At 36.9% G+C, this 14858-nt stretch overlaps 1 protein-coding gene across 6 annotated transcripts in view; it reads left to right on the top strand.

Annotated features, from left to right (window-relative positions):
• Nucleotides 1–270: 270 nt before the first annotated feature.
• CC1H2orf88 (chromosome C1 C2orf88 homolog) overlaps nucleotides 271–14858 on the top strand; it is a 70569-nt gene continuing 55981 nt past the window's right edge. For 2 of the 6 annotated variants that reach the window (XM_047869103.1, XM_047869104.1), the window contains exon 1: nucleotides 5843–5930. The gene's annotated coding sequence lies outside the window, so the exon portion shown is untranslated. Of the gene's footprint in view, nucleotides 373–2853; nucleotides 2993–4102; nucleotides 4218–5842; nucleotides 5931–14858 lie in introns of those variants that run through there. The other 4 variants (XM_047869105.1, XM_047869107.1, XM_047869109.1 and 1 more) reach the window with 4 other exon arrangements.

Raw genomic sequence — 14858 nt, 5'->3', positions numbered from 1 at the left:
GTGAGTTTTGATGCTCTTGAAGAACACTGTATCTGTTACAGAATCTAGGTGGGCTGCTGAACTGATAAAGTGAGTGTGGCTGGTATCAGTTCTTGTCACCAGGGAGAAGTAGTATGTGCTCAATCGTTAAAATGGTTTACTGCGTGCAAACAGATATTCTTAAAGAAGCGGTTGAGCTAAGACTGCAACCTAGTGGTGAGTTTGTTATTAGGAAAAAAGTGGCTGCACTCATTATAGGCCATTATTTGAATTCAAAGTGAAAATAACTACAAAAGAGAAGTATGCTCTTGTCCTTCATGGGAAGATTGGTCTTCGAGGAGTGTTGTCCAGGGGCTAGAAATGGAGAGAGGATGACTGGAATCGGACGCCTGTGTAGGTAGCATTTTCGATCTTGTCTGAAACTTCTGCTCACTTCCCTGGTGGTCTCTTTAAAGATGAGGTAAAACCTTGCTGGGCCTGCCCTGGCTGATCTTCTCACACTAGTTGGACTCATTTCTTCTGTTTACTGGTTTAATCCGTTCCATCTTAAGGTAGACTTTGACTTGCTTTTTCTTTCTGTGATTGAAGCGATTCGAATCCTACTATTCTTGAAGCCAAGTAAATATTTCGTGTAACATGATTCTAAGTATCATTCTCATTATTCTTTGACTCAACAATAATGTTGTTTTTTTTACAGTCTGACATAGCTTTTATTTCTTAGAAATGCTTCTTACTCATTGTATTGATTACTATTTCATATTCTATTGTATTAACATGGAAAATTGATTGACAAAGCACCACTGAGGCTTTGTTCCTGTTAAAAGGATCGCTTCTCTTCATACAAAATGTGGAATATCCGAGAAATGTCTCTGTGTAAGAATTTGAGCCTTTTAATTATTGTGTATCTTGATCTCACTTTTAAAGTCTGCTTGTATCTTAATTTCCCTCATTTTTCATCAATCTTTTTTAAGCATATACTTAAAAATTAATTTAATTGTTTTTTGATTTTCATTGCCAAATCATTCTTGCTCCTTAGTACTCTAATTTTTAGTTCACTTATATAAAACCTTTCTTTTTATGTAGTTTTATTTTGTGCTCCTAAATGTTGGAGTGTGGGAGTCTGTAGCATTGCCAAATGCAAAACTTTACCTGTGAATTTTTTTTTCTTTGTTTGCTCCTCCCAAATCTTTTTTTCTGGCAAAGCTGCTTGTTATTTGGGTATGAAATCTGGTTATTCTGTACGTAATAAAAATCAGTCTTGTGCTTTCACGAAGGGTGTCAATATATACTACCATTGGCTTTCAAATTCTTTCTCCACCTCAGGTCTTCTGCATTTAATTTAAGTGCATCTTCAGAAAATGTCTTCATTCTTTCAAGTTTATGTGCTCCTAAATGTTGGAGTATGGGAGTCCGTAGCATTGCCAAATACAGATAACTCATGATTGCAAGCAAGATTCACTGCAGTAAGTTGACTGTAGGAAGCCCATCTCTGTCAGTGAAATGATGGCCTCTATAAAATTTAGAGGATTTTTTGTCTCCAGTGTCACCCTAATGAAACAGTTTTGGATTTTTGTGTGCTCTTTAAAACAACTTTCTACAAAGTACAAATTTGGACTTGATTTTAAATGCAGTGAACCAAGAAAGCTATGAAATCAACCACTCTGTAATCGATACAGAAATCAATGCTGTAATAGTAAATTATCTGAGAGAGCTTTCTCTTTCCCTAGCACTCATTTGGGATGTATCCTGGGAAATCTGTGACACAAAGATCATAGTGGCTGACATGGCAAAAGACAATTTCTACTAAAATAAAAGTTTGTGGGGCAAAATGCTTTTCTATAAATTAAAGAGCATAATATTGAGGGAACCAAAATAAATCCTTCCTCCCCCATACACTTGATTATATTTTAGAAAGAAGAGACAAATTAATGAAACAGCATGACAGTTCTCAGAGCTATAGATTTTCAACAAAATTACTTACATAATGAAGCTATGAAAAATATATGAGGAGATATTTTTGAAGGCCCTCAAAATCTTTTTAAAAACAATAATGTCTTTAATAATTCAGATTTATTAATTACTCCAGAAGCAATATATTGAAAATGAGAGTACATTGCATACTGGAAAGTATCATTATACAATTAAAATTTTATTAACAGAAAATCATGTTGTATAAATATGTGTAAAAATACCATAGTAAATCGAAAGCATCTTTGCAGTGTCCTTTAAAAAAAAAAGCTTAATTTTTGAATAATTCCTGATTCTCATATATGAGAGAAACCCACAAAGTTTATTTTTCAGGTCTCAAAGAGCTATTTTATCTGGCATTCTAAATACATCTAAGAGAAATGTAAGGAATACTGTTTTCTTTTACATCCTTCTCTAACAACAAAAAGATATCTTTAGTTGGTGATTAATGTTATTTAAAGTCCATAATAAAAGCTCCTGGATACATACTTGTTTAAGGGCCAAATAGAGTAGGTTACAGAACTACAACTTTAGGTAAGGGAAGATGAAGCAAACAGAATTTGGCCCACAAAATCACAGATGTGGAGAGGGCCAGAGTGGTAGGAAAAAGGGGGCAGTCAGTTAAGTGTCTAACTCTTGATTTTGGCTCAGGTCATGATCTCATGATTTGTGAGATCAGGCCCCGCTTTGGGCTTTGTTCTGTCAGCACTTGGGATTCTCTCTCTCTGCCCCTCCCCTGCTCACACTCTTTCTTTCTCTCTGTCAAAATAAACAAACATTTTTTTTAAACAAAGAAAGAAATGACATCAGAAGAACTGTAATGCTTTTTTGTTTTGTTTTTTAACTTTGTAGGCTTAAATAGATGACAGATGGCTAGAAAGAGAATATACCTACTCACTGTCCTGAAGTTTCTGATGGATTTGTGTATTTGGCCCAGGACATAGAGGCTTAGTGGAAGTCAGCTGGCCACATATCTCAGCAGCTTCCCTTGGCCACCAGAGCCCTTAAAAGAGGGATATACAACTTTTAATACTAGCTGCAAAAGGTAAGCCTTTTCAGATCCAGGAAGTTTTATTTTATCCTATGCTTTAAAAAAAAATTTTTTTTTAATGTTTCTTATTTTTGAGAGAGAGACAGGGAGAGACAGAGAGACAGAGAGCAAGCAGGGGAGGGGCAGAGAGAGAGGAAGACACAGAATCAGAAGCAGGCTCCAGGCTTTGAGCTACCAGCACAGAGCCTGATGTGGGGCTCAAACTCACAGACCGTGAGATCATGATCTGAGCTGAAGTCAGCCGCTTAACCTACTGAGCCACCCAGGTGCCCCTATCCTGTACTTTTTGTACCAGGGACATACATTACTATTTAAGAAGAACTTGGACAATATATGCCCTCATTGGAAAACACAACTAAGACATCTACGACTCTCTGGTTCTCCAGCCTAACTCAGCAGCAAGTTCATTGAGAAGAAAAAGCAGAATGAATGCCCAGATCCACGAGTAGTGTCCTGAACTCCAGCTTTCTGAGGTCTCAGAAAGCCTATTTCCCCCTGAATACTCTTTCCTCCTTCAACCCCATATCCCTAAGCCACTACCCAGAGCAATTAATTGATGGGATATAGAGACATGAATGGTGAATTTATGGATGATAAATCTTGCACAAGCTCAATACTTGCACAGGTTTGAGAGGGGTGGTAAATCTTAAAACTATCTAAATGTAGCTCTTATACTACTACAAAATAAAAATTCATGTGGAAAAAAGCACTATAAAGTTTATTCATCCCTCATGATCTGCAAGAAGATGGTTCAAAATGGGGTAATTTTTTTTCCTAGCAAATTGTCTCAGTCACATTTTCTCCCACCTTATCTGTTTTAATGTTTAGGTAACACTGGATGGAATAAATCTCAGCTAGCATTTCTGTTTGTACTTGCTGTTCAAAGTGTGGTATGTGGACCAGTAAAATTAGTACCATGTGAGGACTTGTTAAAAATGTAGACATGTAGTCTCCATCCTATACCTACTAAATTAGAATCTGCATTTTTAAAAGACCCCTGGGTAATTCATAGTATATTACATTTTGAGAAATGCTGCTTTATGTAACTTAGGGTGGGTTACTGAATCTTTCCCCTTCTTGTTTTCTCTTTGGTCAAATGTGTAGGAATTTTAAGACTACAAGGAACCTATTATGAGGATTAAGTGGTTTAGAGCATAGACTCTGGAACCAGCGTGGCTGAGTTTGATTCCCAACTCTGCCACTTACTGTGTGAACTTGGGTAAGTTATATAGCTGCCCTGTGTCCCAATTTCCTCATTTGAAAAATAGGTATTATGTGATGGGTATTAAGGATGGCACTTGTTGTGATGAGCACTAGGTGTTATATGTAGGTGATGGATCACTAAATTCTACTCCTGAAACCAATTTTATCAGATATGTTAACTAACTAGTATTTAAATAAAAACTTGAAATTAAAAAAAAAACTTTAAAAAAAGAAAAATAGGGATTATAATCGTATGTACTTCATGAAGTTGTGAAAAATCGAATTTAACAAATGGAAGTATTTAGATTAGTGCTAACTTAGTACAGAATAGGTACATGTATCAGTTCTCATTATGACAACATTCTGGATTAACTACCATTCTAGAACATATGGAGATGCCAACTGACTAATTTTGAAAGATATTAGTGAGAGTTTTCCGTTAGTGTGTTTGGAGACTTGAGGAAAGGTCCATGGAGAAAGTGGGAATCTAGAATAGCTTTAGGGGATGACGAAATTTGGGGATGATTAGAGACAGAAAGCATTTAAGGGCATTCCAGGTGAAACAGGTTTAGAGGCAGGAATAAATACTTGGAGAGGAACAGAGGAAATCAGGGAATCACACCTACTGGGTGCCAGGAATGTTGAAGAAGGTGTGGGGTGACAAGAGCGGGAGGCTGGTTAGGCATTTGAGAGGCTAAGATTAGATCTTCTTAATTCCAGACTAAAAAAATGGGAGATAGATAGATGGATAGATAGATAGATAGAGGTGAACAGAATAAAATGATGCAGGAAAACAATAGACAGGATGGTTCAGTGGAAGAGAGAACAAAAGAAATATGAAGCAGGATTTGGTTATTGGACGTGGAGAAAATATAGGGGAGGAGGCAATTATAGCTCCAGGATTTTAAGTCTGCGGGATGAGGAATGTGAAGGTGTTTTTAGCAAAAATGAGAATATTAGAAGCATAGGTGCTTTGAAGAAAAGATATGTTTGTTTTTTGAAGTGTTGAGTACAAAAGATGGAAATACATCCAATAAATTATTTGGCAGATGTAGCAGAAAGAGCTCCATTTGGAAAAAGGGCCATCATACTTTTGCCTTTTATTTTTGCATTACTGAGCACATGACTGCCATCAATACAAAAGTAACACCTTAGAATTCTAGAATGATATCTTTGTTTTCTTTATATGTTTCAAATTCTCAGAATCTGTCTACTAAATATTTTTAAAGTAAGTTCAAATTAAATGAATTGCAGTATTGTTTTTTTGTGAATCAATCAGAGAACCTGAAGGACGATGAGTCTCACATCCACTATTCCATTATTCTGGTCCCTGGACAGCATTTCCACTAGCCTCAAAGGAATTAAGAACAAAGGAAATATGTAGCTCTCAGACTTTTCTAAATACTCCCAGACCTAGAAGGCAAAGATCTTAATCTTTTTGTTCAGGAAATAGACAGGCACAATTCAGTGCCATCATCAATAATGTTGACCAGAGTCTCTTGCCTTTAATGAAACAGGAGCAGAAAAATTGATTGGGAGGTGGCATGTATCTTATCATAATACCCATCACTGGGTGAAAAGTGCATTTGTGAGCAAATCTAATACTGCCTAGCAACTGTTTCCAGGCAAAGGGGGCTTGGGAGCCAGCTGTGGTTGCCTTTCAGGAGCCACCAGCCTGTTTCTATACACTTCACTATCTGTTTGGGATTATTTGGATTCCAGTTTTAAGGTATAGTTTTTATTGGAAACTCTTAATACTAAACATTTTGCTTTTTAGTGATGGACACAATAAACCTAATATTACTCCTTTTTGTCCCTCTCTAAATATAACTACACAGATTTTTAACCATAATGGAATATGTCTGATGTCAGGAGCTTCTATATTTTAAAAGCCATTTGTCCATTCCTTTTAAACCTGCCAGTTTCTTAAGTGGTCTAAGACCATACCCAGATAAATTTACACCCACTTCTGAGAGCATAAGATGTGGTATTATATATACATCAGAAACTTTAAGCTTTTAACTCTCCCCCTGGAAAATCCATCCCTGGCCTTCTTGTGCAGACACTCCTCTCCTTCCAGAGCTGAGCATGATTTATGTTCTTGCCCCTGGCCTCTGCAGCAGGATGTAGCTCAGCTCATAGCAGTGAAGCAGGAGTCCAGAGGAACTGGGGGTTATGCCAGAATTTGATGAGGGGCAAACAGGCCATGCTAGTAAGTAGAAGTCTCTCCAGGGAGAAGAGTGCTCAGAAAACTTAGAGGAATACAGTAAATACCATAGACTCATCCTGGTTGAGTACTTTCTGATACACCTGAGCAGTTCACCACCATCCCGCCTCCCGCCCCCGATTCTGTCCCAGCTGGTTGTTCCTGGAGTCTGCAAAGACTTCCCAAAGTAGACACTTACGTTCAGTCAACCACACATTCATGCTTTTATCCCCATGGCTGCTGGAAAGCCTCACTCTCTTTCTGGCTCATTTTCCTCCTGCTGTCCAGTCTCTTCCCTCCATTCCACAGGATCCTCTGAGAGCCCTATCCCTTTGCAAACCTACTTCCCTCATCACATCATTATTATGATGTGAGGTTGAAACCCCAAGGACCTTACTTCATCTCCAGCCCCCTCAAACTGAGCCTGCTCTTTTTCTATAACCATAACCTCATTTTTTATTATTTTTTAAGTATGAAATTTATTGTCAAATTGGTTTCCATACAACGCCCAGTGCTACCATAACCTCATTAACAAGAACCAAACTGCCTTCCTCTTTAGCTACCTACGCCGCTTCCTGGCCTTTCTTATTTATTTTCATGAGAAGCCCCTCTGCATTTGGGAGACAGTGTAGCATTCAAAACCACAGGATTTAGATGTGGGCCATGTTTTGGAATGCTGGATAGATCACCCAACTTTTCTGATCCTCTATTTCCATATCTGGAAAAAGAGGATAAGAATATCATTTTGCAAGTTTATGGAGGTTAATTCATTCTTTCTTCTCACAAACCTTTACTGATTACCACGTGCCAAGCATTTTTCAAAGTACTGAGAAAAACAGTTCTGCCTTCATGAAGCTTGTAGTCTCATGAGATAACAGTTAAGAGTCTGTTTTGGTTTGTCTCTCTTTTTTGTTTGTCTGTTGTTTTGTTTCCTAAATTCCACATAGGAGTGAAATCATGATATTTGTCTTTCTCTGACTAATTTACTTCACTTAGCATTATACTCCCTAGCTCCATCCACGTTGTTGCAAATGGCAAGAATTCATTCTTTTTTATGGCTGAGTAATATTTCATTGTATATATAGACCACTTCTTCTTTATCCATTCACCTGTTGGTGGACACTTGGATTGCTTTCACATTTTGGCTCTTGTAAATAATGCTGCCATAAACAGAAAGGTGCATGTATCTTTCCAAGTTAGTATTTTCATATTCTTTGGGTAAATACCCAGTAGTGGAATTACTGGATCATATGGTAGTTCTATTTTTAACATTTGAGGAAACTCTTTAATGTTTCCTACAGGGGCTGCCCTAGTTTACCAGTCTGCATTCCCTTCACAGAGTGTTTCCTCTTCTCCACATCCTCACCAACACTTTTTTTCTTCAGGTTTTTATTTTAGCCATTCTGACAGATATGAGGTGATATCTTATTGTTGTTTTGATTTGCATTTACCTGATGATTAGTGATGTTGAGCATCTTTTCATGTGTTGGCCAACCTTACGTCTTCTTTAGAGAAATGTCTGTTCATTGTCTTCTGCTGTGCATTTTTAATTGGATTGTGTGTGCGTGTGTGTGTGTGTGTGTGTGTGTGTGTGTGTGTGTGTGTGTTAAGTTCTATAAGTTCTTTATATATTTTGGATACTAACCTTTTATCAGATATGTCATTTGCAAATACCTTCTCCCATATAGTGGGTTGTCTTTTGGTTTCATTGATTGTTTCCTTCACTGTGAAGAAGCTTTTTGTTTTGATGTAGTCCTAATAGTTTATGTTTTCTTTTGTTTCCCTTGCATCCAGAGACCTATCTAGAAAAAAATGTTGCTGTTGCCAATGTCAGAAAAATTACTGTCTGTGCTCTCTTCTAGGATTTTTATGGTTTCAGGTCTCACATTTAGGTCTTTAATCCACTTTAAGTTTATTTTTGTATATAGTGTAAGAAAATGGCCCAGTTTCATTCTTTTGTATATAGCTGTTTAGTTTTCCCAGAACCATTTATTTAAGAGACTATCTGTTACCTGTTGTGTATTCTTACCTCCTTAATCTAAGATTATTTGACCATATAAATATGGGTTTATTTCTGGGCTGTCTATTCTGTCCTCTTGATCTAGGTGTCTATTTTTGTGCTGGTACCATACTGTTTTGATTATCACAGCTTTGTAGTATAACTTAAAATCTGGGATTGTGATTCCTCCAGTTTTGGGGTTTTTTTCTTTCCAAGATTGCTTTGGTTATTGGGGGTCTTTTGTGGTTCCATACAAATTTTAGAATTGTTTGTTCTAGTTCTATGAAAAATTCTGTTGGTATTTTGATAGGGATTACATTAAATCTGTAGATTGCTTTGGGTAGTATGGATATTTTAACAGTATTTGTTCTCCCAGTCCATGAGCATGAAATGTCTTGCCATTTGTTTGTGTCATCTCTATCCTCTTTCATCAGTGTTTTATAGTTTTCAGAGTACAGGTCTTTCATCTCTTTGGTTAAGCTTATTCTTAGGTATCTTATTATTTGGGTGCAAATGCAAATGGGATTGTTTGCCTAATTTCTCTTTTTGCTGCTTCATTATTAGTGTATAGAAATGCAGTGGATTTCTGTACATCAGTTTTGTGTCCTGCAATCTTACTGAATTCAATGATCAGTTCTAGTAGTTTTTTGGTGGGGTCTTTAGGGTTTTCCACATATAGTATGTCACCTTCAAATAATAAAAGTTTTACTTTTTCTGTACCAATTTAGATGCCTTTTATTCCTTTCTCTTTTCTGATTGTTGTGGCTAGGATTCTGAGTTCTATGTTGAATAAAAGTGGTAAGAGTGGACATCTGGCCTTAGGGAGAGTTTTCAGTTTTTCACCATTGAGTATGATGTAAGCTGTGGGTTTTTCATATATGGCCTTTATTATGTTGAGGTATGTTCCCTCTAAAGTGACTTTGTTGAGGGTTTTTATCATGAATGGATGTTGTCCCTTGTCAAATGCTTTTTTCTCCATCTACTGAAATAATCGTATGGTTTTCATCCTTTCTTTTGTTTATGTGCTATATCACATTGATTGATTTGTGAATATTGAACCACCTTTGCATCCCAGGAATAAATTCCACTTGATCGTGGTGAAAGACTTCTTTAATGTATTGTTGGATTCAGTTTGCTAATATTTGGTGAGGATTTTTCCGTCTATGTTCATCAGAAATATTGGTCTGTAATTCTCTTTTTTTGTAGTGTCTTTATTTGGTTTTGGTGTCAGGGTAATGCTGACCCCTCATATAATGAATTTGGAAGGTTTCTTTCCTCTTCTATTTTTTGGAATAGTTTAAGAAAACTAGGTATTAACTCTTTATTTTTTTTAAATGTTTTTTAGTAGGCTCCACAGCCAACATGGGGCTTGAACTGACAACCCTGAAATCATGGTATACCAACTGAAATAGCCAGGTACACCCCTAACTCTTCTTTAAATATTTGGGTGTATTCACCTGTGAAGCTCTCTGGTCCTGGATTTTTGTTTGTTGAGAGTTTTATGATTACTGATTCAATTTAATTGCTGGTAATCAGTCTGTTCAAATTTTCTACTTCTTCCTGATTCAGTTTTGGGAGGTTATATGTTTCTAGAAATTTATCCATTTCTTCTCAGTTGTCCAATATGTTGGCATATAATTTTTAATAATATTCTCTTATAATCCTTTGTATTTCTGTGGCATCCATTGTTATTTCTCCTCTTTCATCTCTGATTTTGTTTATTTGAGTTTTTTCTCTCTCTTTATATTTTTTTGATTCATCTGATTAAAGGTTTATCAATTTATTGACTTATACAAACCAGCGCCTGGTGTTATTGATCTCTTGCATTGTTTTTTTTAAGATTTTATGTCATTTGTTTTTGCTCTAATCTTTATGATTTCCTTCCTTCTACTGGTTTGAGTTTTGTTTGTTTTTCTTTTTCTAGCTCCTTTAGGTGTAAAGTTAAGTTGTTCATTTGAGATCTTTCTTGCTTCTTGAGGTAGGCCTGTGTTGCTATGAACTTCAGTTTTAGAACAAATTTTGCTGCATCCCAAAGATTTTGGATTTTTGTGTTTTCATTTTCATTTGCCTCCATGTACATTTTGATTCCTTGGTTGACCCATTCATTGTTTAGTAGCATATTATTTAAACTCCATGTATTTGTGCTCTCTACAGATTTTTTTTATGGTTGATTTCTAGATTCATAGCATTGTGTTCAGAAAAGATGCATGGTATGACTTTCATCTTTTTGAATTTATTGAGACTTATTTTTGGCCTTATATGTGATCTATTGTGGAGAATGTTACATATGTGCTTGAAAAGAATGTGTATTCTGTTTTAGGATGGAATGTTCTGAATATATCTGTTAGATCCCTCTGGTCCAATGTGTCATTCAAAGCCTGTTTCCTTGTTGATTTTCTGTTTAGCTGATCTATCCATTGATGTAAGTGGGGTGTTAAAGTTGCATACTTGTATTGTGTTACTATTGATTACTTTATTTATGCTTGTTATTAACTACTTTATGTTTTTGTGTTCTTTCATGTTGGGTGCATAAGTATTTGCAATTGTTATATATTCTTTTTTTTTTTAATGTTTTTTTGTTTTTGAGAGAAAGAGAGAGAGAGACGAGACAGAATGTGAGTAGGCAAGGGGCAGAGAGAGAGTGAGATAGAATTTGAAACATGCTCCAGGCTCCAAGCTGTCAGCACGGAGTCTGACATGCAGCTTGAACCCATGGACCGTGAGATCATGATCTGAGCCGAAGCTGGACGCTTAACTGACTGAACCCCCCCAGGCGCCCCTATATTCTTTTTTTAAGTTTATTTGTTTTTAAGTTCATTTATTTGGGGGGGGGCAAAGAGAGAGGGAGAGAGAGAATCCCAAGTAGGCTCTACACCATCAGTGTAGAGCCCAATGTGGGGCTTGATTTCATGAACCATGAGATCATGAATTGAGCTGAAGCCAAGAGTCAGACGCTTAAGGGATAGAGCCACCCAGGTACCCTGTTATATATTCTTGTTGGATTGTTCCCTTTATAATTATGTAGTGTCCTTCTTTGTCTCTTGTTACAGTCTTTGTTTTAAAATCTATTTTGTCCAATATAAGTATTGCTACCCCAGCTGTCTTTTCACATCCATTTGTATGAAAAATGCTTCACCATCCCTTGGCTTTCAATCTGCTTGTATCTTAGGTCTGAAATGAGTCTCTTGTAGGCAGCATATGGATGGGTCTTGCCCTTTTATCCTTCTGTGCCCTTATATCTTTTGACTGGAGTATTTAGTCTATTTACATTCAAAGTAATTATTGACAGGTGTGTGCTTACTGCCATTTTTGTTTCGTATTTTGTGGTTGTTTTTGTAGTTCTCTTTTCTTTTCTTCTCTTGCTCTCTCCTCTCACAGTTAGTTGGCTTTCTGTAGTGATATACTTGATATACTTTCTGTAGTGATATACTTTCTCTTTACTTTTTGCATATCAACGTTTATTTATTTTTGGGACAGAGAGAGACAGAGCATGAACGGGGGAGGGGCAGAGAGAGAGGGAGACACAGAATTGGAAACAGGCTCCAGGCTCTGAGCCATCAGCCCAGAGCCTGACGCGGGGCTCGAACTCCTGGACCGCAAGATGGTGACCTGGCTGAAGTCGGACGCTTAACCGACTGCGCCACCCAGGCGCCCCTACTTTTTGCATATCTATGACTGGTTTTTGATTTGTGGTTACCATTTGGTTTGTTTATAACATCTTATGCATATGGAAGTCTGTATTAAGTTGATGGTCACTTTAAGTTTGAACCCATTCTTTACTCCTCTACTCTCCATGTTTTAGGTATATAGTGTCCTACTTTACAAACTTATTTTGTGATTTCCTTGACTGATTTTTATAGATATACTTATTTTTTACTTCTTTAGTGCTTTCTACTTTTTTTACTCCTACTTATGGTCTTTCTTTTCTACTCAAAGAGTCCTCTTTAACATATCCTGTAGGGCTGGTTTGGTGATCATGAATTCCTCTAACTTTTGTTTGTCTGGGAAACTCTTTATCTCTCCTTCTATTCTGAATGAAGGCCTTGCTGGATAGGGTATTCTTGGCTGCAGGGTTTTTTTCCTTTTAGCACTTTGTATATAGCATGCCACTCCCTTCTGGCTTGTAAAATTTCTGCTGAAAAAATCCACTGGTAGCCTTATGAGATTTCTCTTGTATCCAACTGTTTTATTTTTCTTGTTGTTCTTAAAATTCTCTTTTAATCACTACTTTTTGCCATTTTAATTACCATGTGTCTTGGTGTGGACCTCTTTGGGTTGATTTTGTTGGGGCCTCTCTGTGCCTCCTGGATCTGGATTTCTGTCTCCCTCCCCATATTCAGGAAGTTTCCAGCTATTATTTCTTCAAATAAATTTTCTGCCCCCTTCTCTCTCTCTTCTTCTGGAATCCCTATCGTGTGAATGTTATTACGCCTGATGGCCTATTTTCATTTCTAGTCTATTTAATTTCATTTCAAGTCTATTTTCATTTTTTTGCTCTTACCTGTTCAGCTTGATTATTTTCCATTAGTCTGTCCTCCAGTTTGCTGATCCATTCTTCTGCTCTCTATCTATTGTATTTTTTATTTGATTTATTGAGTTCTTCACCTCTGAGTGATTCTTTTTTATGTTTTCTATCCCTTTGTTAAGGGTCTCACTGAGGTTTTTCACCCTTTTCTCAAATATGGGAATATCTTTATGACCACTCTGAGGTTAGTAAACAAATTACCCTCCTATATACCCTAGGCATTTTTCAAACTGCTGCTTCTATGCTGTGTCTCTGAGGGGCTGTTTGTTGTGCTGTCTCTTTAAGGGAGGGAACTGAGTTTTCTCTGACCTTTCTGTCTCTTCCAAAGCCAAGTCGTTGATTTTTAAAGTTCTAGGTTTTAAGTCTTGCTGATTATAAGAACTCATGAAATCTGGCCCCTCTGGTGTTCAAAGCCAAATGTTGTGGGGATTCGTCTTTCCCATGTGGGTACACCAGGGTGAGAATCTGTTTCTCTCCACTCTCTGTGCTATTGGCTCCTTCCCTCCTGCAGACACTCCTGTAGGTCTCTTTAGCTCTGGATCACATCTCTGCCCTTCCTACCTTCTTCAATGCAGCCTCTTCCCTATACTTAGCTGTGAAGAGTTTGTTCTGCCAGCCTTCAGGGTGTTTTCTGGTTTATTTACACTAATGTGAATGCTATCTAGTTGTATCCATGGGACAAGGCAAACTTAGGGTCCTCCTACTGTACCATCTTCCTCAGAAGTCTACGTTTATAATTGCAAGTGCATAGTAATTTAAATTACTTTAGCATGTTTTAATATCTGGTAAGGATAGTACCCTTATTGTTATCAGAATTTTCTAGGCTATTTTTCTTTGTTCATGTGTTTTTTTCATGAGAACTTTAAAACTGGTTTATCTAGTTCCAGAAAATCACCTGTATTTTTATTATAATTGTTCCTTGGTAATTTATAAATGTAACATACTGCCTTGTGATATTGAATCTTCCTATCAAAGAACACAGTATGTCTTTACATTTGTTCAGATTAACTTTTATATCCTTTGTATTAGAACAATTCTCCTTTAGTTCTGCAAATTTCATAGTAAGTCTTGATTATTTTGAATTTTATTGTTATTGAAATGGGATTTACTTGTTTATTATTTTAAGTCAAATTTGTATGTATTTATTTTAATTCTGTATGTTACTCAATTTCTCTTTATGAATAAATTTATATTCTGCTTGATGCCAGCAGACTAGGTCTGAGGACCATCCAAGAGGGTCCTTGGCTTCACACAGGAAGGAAATCAAATGTGAGCCAGCTGGAGGTGAAAGCAGAGTTTACTGAAGATCTAGAGAGAGTAGATATGAGACAGAGTGAGTGTCTGAGAGACTCAGAAAGGAAAGGAGGGAGTCTCATCTTTGGGATCAGGGTTTTTTTGGGTTTTGTTTTGGTTTTTTTGTGGGGGTTTTTTGTGGGGTTTTTTGGGTTTTTTGTTTTTTTGTTTTTGTTTTTTTGTTTTGTTTTGGTTTGGTTTTTTTTTGAGGATGGAGTTCTCATGTATGTGTACATGTACAAGCATTCAGGAACCAGTTAGAACAAAGAGCCCAGGTGTCATTCCTTGGAGTCAGGGGGTCTTGGCATTGAGATGTCTAGCACTGATAGTCTGGAATGTGCATTTGATAGCTCCCTCTAGTCATTCTCACCTGGTCCTTCTTTAGATGTTATTTATCCTAGAGAACCATTAACTCTTTGTCCCTTACATGGAGGATATATGCTCTTTACAAGACATGTGTAAGGTTGGGGGGTGGGGGGGTGCAGGTCCTAGCAAAAACAGAAGCAGGGAAAAGGAGCAAAAGGCAGATTTTTATGGAGTCCTTTAGTTTCTCTGTCTCGTTGTTACCTTGCTGAATTGTTTGTCATCATTTTCATTTGCTATCTCTTGGATTTTCCAGGTGTACAATCATACT

The sequence above is a fragment of the Prionailurus viverrinus genome, chromosome C1 (genome assembly GCF_022837055.1).
Source record: "Prionailurus viverrinus isolate Anna chromosome C1, UM_Priviv_1.0, whole genome shotgun sequence".
NCBI lineage: Eukaryota > Metazoa > Chordata > Mammalia > Carnivora > Felidae > Prionailurus > Prionailurus viverrinus.
Note: the sequence above shows the minus strand (reverse complement) of the source record. Positions and strands in the feature narration are given on the sequence as shown.